Source organism: Sus scrofa, chromosome 1 (genome assembly GCF_000003025.6).
Source record: "Sus scrofa isolate TJ Tabasco breed Duroc chromosome 1, Sscrofa11.1, whole genome shotgun sequence".
NCBI classification, from domain to species: Eukaryota; Metazoa; Chordata; class Mammalia; order Artiodactyla; family Suidae; genus Sus; species Sus scrofa.
Window position 1 is genome coordinate 93,028,950 of NC_010443.5, and position 10,305 is coordinate 93,039,254.

Here is a 10,305-nt window from a genome sequence, read left to right on the forward strand (position 1 = left end):
GATTTTACAAGGAAATGTTTTATTTATTTGTTTGTTTTTAACTTTCTTTTTCTGATATTTCATTATTGCCGTAAAAAAATGCAGCCAATTTCTGGATGTTAATCTTGTATCCTGCTAACTTGCTGAATTTACCAGTTCTAGTAATTTTTGTGTGGAATCATTAGAGTTTTCTATATATCATAAAATGTCGTGTGCAGATAATGATAATTTTATCTCTCCTCTTTCAATTTGGATAAATTTTCTTTCTTTTTTTCTTTTCTGATAGCTGTGGTGAGGCCTTCCAATGCTATGTTGAATAGAAGACATGAGAGTGTGCATCTTTGTCCAGGTTTTAGCAGGAAGGATTTCAATTTTCACCACTGAGTATTTTGTTCACTGTGGGTTTGTAAAAAATTTCTTTTTTTATTTTTTGGTCTTTTTAGGGCCACGCCCACGGCATATGGAGGTTCCCAGGCTAGGGGTCGAATCAGAGCTACAGCTGCTGGCCTACACCACAGCCACAGAAATGCCAGATCTGAGCTGCATCTGTGACCTACACCACAGCTCATGGCAATGCTAGATCCTTAACCCCCACTGAGAAAGGCCAGGAATCAAACCCACAACCTCATAGTTCCTAGTTGGATTCATTTCTGCTGCACCATGATGGGAACTCCCCAATATATTTTATTATGTTGAGAAATGTTCATTCTATACCCACTTTGGTTAGAGTTTTAATTGTGAATAGATGTTGAATTTTATCAAATGCCTTTTCTCCATCAATTGAGATGATCATGTGGTTTTTGTTGTTGACATGGTGTATGTATCACATTGATTGATTTGCATATGTTTTAACAATCTTTGTGAGCCTGGGGTAAATGCAATTGATTGTGGTGTATGATTTTTTTAATGTGTTGTCAGATTCAGTTTGCGAGTATTTATTGGGAATTTCTGCATCTATATTCATCAGATATATTGGCCTGTATTTTTTTCTTTTGTCATTGCCTTCATCCAGTTTTGGTGTTTGTGATGGTGGCTTCATAGAATGTCTTTGGGAGTTTTCCTTCCTCTTCAATCTTTTGGAAGAGTTTGAGAAGGATTGTTATAAGTTCTTTGTATTTTTGGTAAAAGGCCTCTGTGAAGTCATCTATTTCTGGATTTCTGTTTGCAGTGAGGTTTTTGCTTTGTTTGTCTTATTTTTAATCACAAATTCTTTTTCACATCTAGTGATTGGTGTTCAAATGATCTCTTACTTTTGATTCAATATTGGAGGGCTGTCTTTTTCTAGAAACAGAAGTGGTTCCTTCTCTCTTCTACTGCTGAAAGCATAAGGGGACTTTTCTGTAATATGTACTCTGGGGACATGCTTAATCTTTGGAGATAAATCCCACAATACTGTGGGTGCCTTCCTATGACTAAGTCTCCCAGGAGTTTTAACTCTCACAGTTGTCTATGCTGAGCCTCCAGCAATTCATGAATTACAGTTCCTATTTTTGTTCCTATGGAGGTTTCTGCTCACAAATTTCTACTTTGATTAAGAATGCTACCAAGTTGCAGAGTTCCCATTGGGGCGCAGTGGTTAATGAATCTGACTAGGAACCATGAGGTTGTGGGTTTGGTTCCTGCCCTTGCTCAGTGAGTTAACGATCCAGCATTGCCATGAGCTGTGGTATAGGTTGCAGACAAAGCTCGGATCCTGCGTTGCTGTGGCTCTGGCATAGGCTGGTGGCTACAGCTTTGATTGGACCACTAGCCTGGGAACTGCATATGCTGCAGGAGCAGCCCAAAGAAATAGCAAAAAGACAAAAAAAAAAAAAAAAAAAAAAAAAAGAATGCTACCAAGTTGGGAATGGAAGCAAATGGTAGAGTAGAAGAACATGGAGCTTATCTCCCTCAGGTACATCAGAAATACATCTTTATGAGGAACAATTTTCACAGAATACCTACTGAACACTGGCAGAAGATCTCTTAAAACCAAAATTGCAAGAAAGATCAGCATGTAACTGAGTTGGATGAAAGAACAAAAAAGAGTTAAGATGGGACCTGTGGGAGTCCCCTTGTGAATTTATTTTTTCATGTACATGTTATCTTTTTATTTTCTTCCTTTTACCTTCATCTCTTCATCTGAATGTAAATAACTATGATCAGTGTTTGTCTGTATCTGTGTGTATAACGGTGCTGGTGTTAGGGAGGTTTGGATTAGATGAATGAACATTGGAATCAAGACATTTTCACTCACTTTGGCCTTTCTCATCCATGGTATGATGATGTTGAGGTACGAGTATACACTGAACTTTGTCATGCCCCAGAAAGTAAAAATAATGAAAAAAAGTCATGTTATTTTACCAAATTTATTTCAAAATAAACTTTCACCAAAGAACATGATTAGAATCAATAAATTTGTTCTACTTAAAGAATGAGAAACCTTGGCATTTATCTTTCCTGTGCACTCAAAAATATTGTCATAATCTTAAATTTGATTTATGTTATTCCTGCAATAGTCAGACATTATGTTGTATATCTGCACAGAATCAGCCAAACCATGAATCAGTTAGTAGTCAGGCCAAGCCCACAATTCATATTTTGCATTCTGAATAAATTCTGACATGCCATAACTTTCTCATAGCATTTTCCACTTCTGCATTCCTCAGGGTGTAGATGAGTGGATTGAGAAAGGGTGTTCCAATAGTATAAAATACTGCCACCATCTTGTCCATGGGGAATGTGGTTGGGGGGAGTGTGTATATAAATATACATGGACCAAAAGATAAGCCAACTATAATGACATGGGAAGTGCAAGTGGAGGGAGCTTTTTTCCTCCCTTCTGCACTGTGGTTTCTCAGTGAATGCATGATGACAATGTATGAGATCATCAGTACTACAAAACTGCTTGCACAAAGGGCCCCACTATTAAATGCCACCAGGAGATTCATCACATAAATATCCATGCAGGCAAGTTTCAACAAGGGCTGCATATCACAGCAATAGTGATCAATCAAATTGGATCCACAGAAAGGTAATCACAAGGCCAGGATAACCTGAGCCATAGAATATATAAAAGACCCTATCCATGCAACAACAATCAGGATGATGCAGACCTGGCGCCTCATGATAGTTGGGTAATTCAAGGGCTTGCAGATGGCCACGTAGTGATCCATGGCCTTGAGGATGAGGCCAAAGATCTCCATGCATCTGAATAAATGCAGTGCAAAGACCTGAGTAAGGCACTCATTGTAAGATGTGATTTTCTTTTTAGACAGAGAATCTGCAATTAGTCCAGGGGCTATGGAAGTTGAAAAGCAGGCATCAACCAAGGACAAATAAAATAGGAAGAAGTACATGGGGCTTCCACGTGTTTGGCTAGACTTGATGGTCACAGTAATAAGCAAATTGCCCCCCAGAGTTCCCACATAGAAAATGAAGAAGATCACAAACACCATTTTTTGCTTTTTAGGATCCTGTGTCAATCCTAACAGGATGAACTCAGTCATACTGTTGTTTTGTTGCATTGTTTCACTCAATGAGGAGAAGTAACTGTTTAGACAAATCTACAAAGGAGAAAGGAAAGAAAAATTATGATATGAATACTATGGTTGGTGGCCAAATATATACACATGAATGTGGAAATGCCACTTTTTAATGGGTACTTATTTCCTACTGTGTCCCAATTTTATCTGAAAAAGATGGAAATCATAATACTTATTCAACCATTTTCCAAGCTTGTATATGTAAATAATGATATAAGAAATAGAAAAACAATGAAAAAGTCACTGATTCTTTAGACAATGAAATTATTATTATTTTTTATTTGGCATATATGAATAACTTTTCCAGCTGAAGGTTTTCTTTTCAGTTTTTATCAAGGACATAACAATATTAGGGCTTCCTGTTGCAGCAGTAGAGAAAATTTTTCCATAACTTACTCCATGTGTTTTCACATCTTGAATAAAGCACACAGCGATAAAATACCCTTCAGGTAAATATTGTATTGAGGAATAATTGTCTAAATATTTCAGAGTGTCAGTAATAATAAAACATAAGCATGCACACACACACAGGATAGAAGGTAGGTTATAGAGAAAGAAACAAACATAAATTTTTATCAATGAATGCCAAGCCAGTGTTCCAACCCATCATGAGATTTATTTGAATCTATTACTTTAAGCTTATGTTTTTACTTTACTTCTCAAAACTTGTTGTTTACAATTTTAAGTTCAGCTTCTGTTATTAGTAGGAGCCCCTAGTTAAAATTATATTATGTTGTCCAAAGTTAAATGTATCCCCTTTTTCATTATTTATTGGTCTTTCAATATATTTTCTTATGACACAGGGGCTCACTAAAGGAAGAAAATAGACGGAGAACAAGTTCCAATTCATATCTGAAACTTCAGTAGAATTCTTGTAATATGCATCCTTAATGACTTGTACTCTTTTTTTCAAGTAAGAGAGGTGGAAAAGCAAAAAGACATAATTTATTCATATGCCAAACATTGGACAAATTTTTTGTGCCCTTATATTCTCCAAATTGTCACATAATCCATGACAAATTATAATTACCAAAGTGGTATATTATATTTACAACTCATATCAGGCAGAAGCATAATTTTCAAGTATAAATGGATTTCACTTATTAATCTTAGAAAAATACTGTAAACTAAATGAGGCACAACAATTAATTTTAACAGAGACTCTTTATGAATAAGAATTAAGCATGGGAAAATGCTCACTTTCATTCACATTTAAATACATTTACACTGTCTCCATTTTGATAACTTTTTCACCTGCCATCTATTAAAGTATTTTTCATGATGCAAAGTCTGTTGATACAGAGTTCTGACATGTTGTGGATACTTGTGAATCCCACCTATTTTTGTAGGAGGATAAATGGGTACAATCTCTTAAGGGGTTATTTTCAGCATCTACAGTATTACAACTGCATGAAGACTTGAGTCTATTGATTCCATTTTCAACAAATATTCTCATTTCCAAGGACAAAGACAATCATTGCACTACTTTCTATAGTAGAAAAATGAGAACAGATTTAAACTACATGTGAAGAGAGCTTAATAAATACATAATGGTCCCTTGATACCACTTATTGCATAAGCCATTGACAAAAACAAAACAGATAGATATGCCATGGTCTGTAAAGTACATCTGAAAGTTAAAAATAGGAGGACAGCTTTGTGTATTAGGATGATCAGTATTAATTAAAAGCAGGATAGTACATATTATACACATGTATACACATGTATAAGCAAATTGTGTTTAGATGAATGGAAGCAAAATTATGTACTGGAGTCTCTGTGTGAAAAAAAAAAGAAAAAGAAAAAACTACCTTCTTGGTATCGAAGCCATGAGCCATACCTAATTTTTAAGATGCACTTTTTGTTCAAGCTTGAAATACATCACTATCTTGTATTGTATTAAAAAAATAAAGCCTTTTGCAACTCCAGCTTAGGGCATGATCTGTTATTCACACTGAAATAACCCTGAACCATGGCAACTGTCTTGTGATATAGGCAGGAAGGACTATGATATTTTTTTGTGACTAGAAATACTCAACTGCATGAGTTAGATCTGTGTCCACTAAAGAGGTAGTAATGGAACTCCATGCTTTTTAATAGTTCATACACCAGCATACTATCTTTAACAAAATTTTCAGTGGTTTTCTTAGATGCTTTCTGAGAATACCATGATCAGTCTTATTCAATAAACAAATGAAAAACTATTTGCTGTATATTTTAATTAAGAATATTGTATAAATATCTCTCCTTACCTATATATGTATATTTATACAAATATATAAATAGATAGGCACATATATATAATTCACATAACATTCTTATATCTACATACCTTTAGATATATAGATATCTACATTTTACAAATTCCATCTATAAAGTGATGTATATTGAAATAAATTACTGAACTTGAGCTTACTATTTTTCACTATACTATGCTCAGATGGCACTGAGGCAAAGGGAAGCCTGCATTCTGCTATATCCATCATCAAGTCATCATGTCTGTGGAGCATATGCTGAAACTCCTAAACAGATATTATTTCCTTGTCATTATCTTTCACAACCTCAGTTTCAATACCCATGACCTAGCAGTGCTCATTTCCATCAGAAGCTGCTGTGCATGTCCTTCATTTCCATCATCACACTTTAGAATGTAGAACATGCCTACAAATGTCCTGAGCTTTCTCTCTGTCCACAAGTGTGTTGTATGTATTAGGTACCAATGGCACTAAACAGATTCACTTTCTCCAAGTGTTATATAAACCTAAGCTAATCCCCAACACAAGTCTTACCATCTTTGTAGGAGTTCATGCAAAGGTTCATGCTCAGTTGTCCTCTTTTCATCCCAAGGCAATTTGGACATTTTTTACTCACATGAACTTTTTTTTCAAAGGTCCTAAAATTCTGTTTATCTGAAACCAGGATTTCTTTGATCTCACAAGGAGGCTAATGTTCTAATCTGCACACCAGAAGACAGACTAAGTGAATCCCAGATTCATTCTACACTTTCTGAAATCCACCCTCACATAAGATTTTGACTGAGGGAGTACATCTCTTTTGCCTTCTCTGGAGGAGTGTTTAAACATAGATGATGCAAAATATACAATTCTTGGGGAAGGTCATTCCCTAAAGTGTCCCTTCCTTTCCAATTAAGAGACATGAGCCAAATGTGATATGAAACTTCATTTTTAATCTATCTTATTATATTATGAAAAAAATACAGGGCTTATCCTTGAAATTAAAGATGTTTATATCTGTCATAAGTGGCATCATTTCACTAGGAAAAAAAAAATGATGGTCTTCTAGTACCCCAGTATTGGTTACTAATATCATTTTCCAAATAATGATTTGGGACTTTATGAAAAAATTGGCTAGTTCTAGGTCTGGGGCAGCATCCTGCTGAGTTAGAAATTAGGAAACTGCTAAACCCTACACAGTGATGGGGATACACCGAAGGAAAACATTAGCCTAATGAAAGACCCCCTGATGCCCAAAGCTGGGGGAAAAAATAACGTAGAATTGAATTTAACTCAAAGTACAAAATAAATATTCATAAGTTATAGTGAAATGAATAACTAGGGAAATTACTAATACATATGGGAGAATAGGTGGTATTCCCAATTTTTTATATTTATACTCTCTCTCTGCAAAATCTTCAGTGATTAAGTGTGAGGAAGTTACCTCCTTCCAAAGGCAATGCTGTGGCATGAGGGAAAATAGTAAATTTACAGTGAAGAAATATGACAAATAGCACCTGAGTCGGATGATCAAGGTTAAAATCAAGAGTTGTAATCTACTTGGAGAGTACATACCCATTGATAAAACATGATGAAAATTGTACCCTATCACTGTGGTCTTTCTTTTTGTGTTTTTTGTTTTTGTCTTTTAAGGGCTGCACCCATGTCATATGAAGGTTCCCAGGCTAGGGGTCTAATCAGAGCTGTAGCCGCTGGCCTATGCCTCAGCCACAGCAATGTGGGCTCTGAGCCGTGTCTGCGACCTAGACCACAGCTCATGGCAATGCCAGATCATTAACCCAACTGAGAAAGGCCAGGGATCGAACCCGAAACCTCATGGTTCCTATTTGGATTTGTTAAGCACTGAGCCACGATGGGAACTCCTGTGGTCTTTCTAATACATAACTCTGCTCTAATTGTGAGTAAAACATCAGACAAACCCTAATGGAAGGGTTTTATACAAAATTTCTGACTAGTACTCCACAAAAATATCAAGGTCAAGGTCATTCAGAAAAGAAAATCAGAGAAACTGTCACTATTTGGAGGGACTGGAGAAATCTTGACACCTGGATGCAATGAGGTTTCAAGAATCAGATTCTGGAGAGAAACAGGGCATCTGTAAAGACTAATGAATCTAGTTAGTATGGATTTCTGATAAAAATAATGTAATAGTGATGGGTGATTAATTATGACAAATATACCATACTAATAAAAGATGATAAGAGGGGAAGCTGAATAAGGTTGTATGGAAATTTTCTGTGTTGTTTTTCCAGGCTACCTATAAATATAAATATTTTGCAAAGATAAAGTTTATGGAAAGTGAATGGCTTATTTTATTTCACATGTTCACTCACTTTATCTGCATTGTAGCATGTGCCAGAAACTCATTCTTTTAAATGTTGCATTATACCCTGTATATCACATTCTGTTTATCTATTCATGTGTTGATGTACAATTCGGTTCCTTACCATGTTGGCTGATCTGAATGATGCTGCTATGAATATGGTTCTACAAATAGAATATCTCTTTTGAGTTCCTGATTTCAGTGCTTTTGGGCTTATGCTCAGAAGTGGAAAAATTGGATCAGAGGGTAATTCTACTTTTAACTTTAAGAGGAATTCCTTTCTGTCTTTCATGACACCTGGATTTCTATAAAGAATGCACAAGTGTGATTAACAATATTGAATGTCTTTTTCATATGCTTATTGGCCACTTCTTTAGAAAAGTGTCCTTTCAAGAAAGTTCTTTGTCTATTAATTAGATTATGATTTGTTATTGAGGAATTTCTTATATTTTTGGCATATTAACTCCTAAGATATTTGTTTGATCCAGTGGGTTGCCATTTCTCTCTGCTATTTATATCCTTTGATGCAGAGGAATTTTACATTTTGAAATAGTCCAATTTACCTATTTTGTCCTCTGTCAAGTTTGTTTTTGGTGTCATGTTCTGAGAAAACAAGGACTAATCTAATGCTCTTAGTCTTTTCTGTATAATTTTTCTAAGCACTTATTGTTTTACCTGTTATTTTAATATTTTGGACACATTTTGAGTTTATTGTGTGTATTTTATAAGTTAAGGGTCCAGCAACATTTCACCCCCATTTTGAGAGCTGCACCTGCAGCATAAAGGAAGTTCCCAGGCTTGGGGTCAAATCAGAACTGCAGCTGCTGGCCTGTGCTACAGCCACAGCAATGCCAGATCTGAGCTACTCTTGTGACCTATGCCTCAGCCTGGGGCAATGACAGATCCTTAACCCACTGAGAAAGGCCAGGATTCAAGCTGGTACCCCCATAGATATGTCAGGTTCCTAACCTGATGGGCCACAGAGACAACTCCCAAGGGTCCACCAACATGCTTTATCATGTGGATGTCTAGTTTTGTCAGCTCTATTTGTTGAAAAATTGTCCTTTCCCCATTGGATTCTCATGTACAAATCATTTGACTATTCATAAGATGGTTCATTTCGGGACTCTCTAGGCTATTGCTCTCTGTGCCTGTCTTCATGTCAGAACCACACTGTTTTGACTACTATATCTTTACAGTATGTTTTGGAATCAGAAACTGTGAGACATCCAACTTTGGTTTACTTTTAAGAGTATTTAGTTTATGGGGTCCCTTTAGATTCCATATCAATGTTTTGAATACTTTATCCGTATCTGCAAAAAGTGTTACGGGGGGGTTTTCATGGATTATATTGAATCTGTGATAACTTAATGAAATGTGATACCTTCCAGGACTGAATAGACACACACACACACACACACACACACACACACACACACACACACACACATACATATATATGATATTTACTATATATATATATATATATATATATATATATATATATATATAGAGAGAGAGAGAGAGACATATATATATAATATTTACTTTAAGGAATTTGCTCTTGTGATGATGGAAGCTGGCAAGTACAAAATTTGCAGAGCCACTGTCCCAGTTTGAGTCTAGAGGCCAGAAAGTGCTATAACTATCCATATCTCAGTTCATGTCCATAACCAGGAAGCTGCTATAGAAGGAGGATGAGCTCATTTTCCAACATCAGGTCTTCAGACAGGAAGAACTGCTTCCTCCTAAGGACTCTCAGGTAGTAAAATTCCTTCATAATCTGGGGCTATAGACCTTGTGTTATTTTCAGGCCTTTATCTGATTGAATGGAGAGGGACCACCCAGGGTATAGAGGACAATCTATTTTACTCATTCTACAAATTCAGATGTTAATGTCATCAACAGACATAGCCCAACACAAGATGCATTTCCTTAAACCAGTTATTCTCTAAATTAAGACAATACTAAGGTCATAATCCCCTGCAACATGAACCACCTCTCCAGTGTACAAATGAAATAGCAGTAAGCCCTTCCCCAAAAGTGAAGGTAAAGTCCTTGAGAGTTAAGTCATTGATTATGATGTAACTTAAATACTGAGAGTGAAATTAACAATATTTCAATACTATGATATGAAGTCATCATAGCTCAGGTTCCATGATAAAGAAAGAAGAAAAAGGAAACAAAGATGTGTGTGTATAAAATACACGCAGAAAGATTTCAA

The 10,305-nt window shown here is 35.8% G+C and overlaps 1 pseudogene; it reads right to left on the reverse strand.

Annotated features, from left to right (window-relative positions):
* Window positions 2,553–3,485, reverse strand: LOC110259459 (annotated as a pseudogene).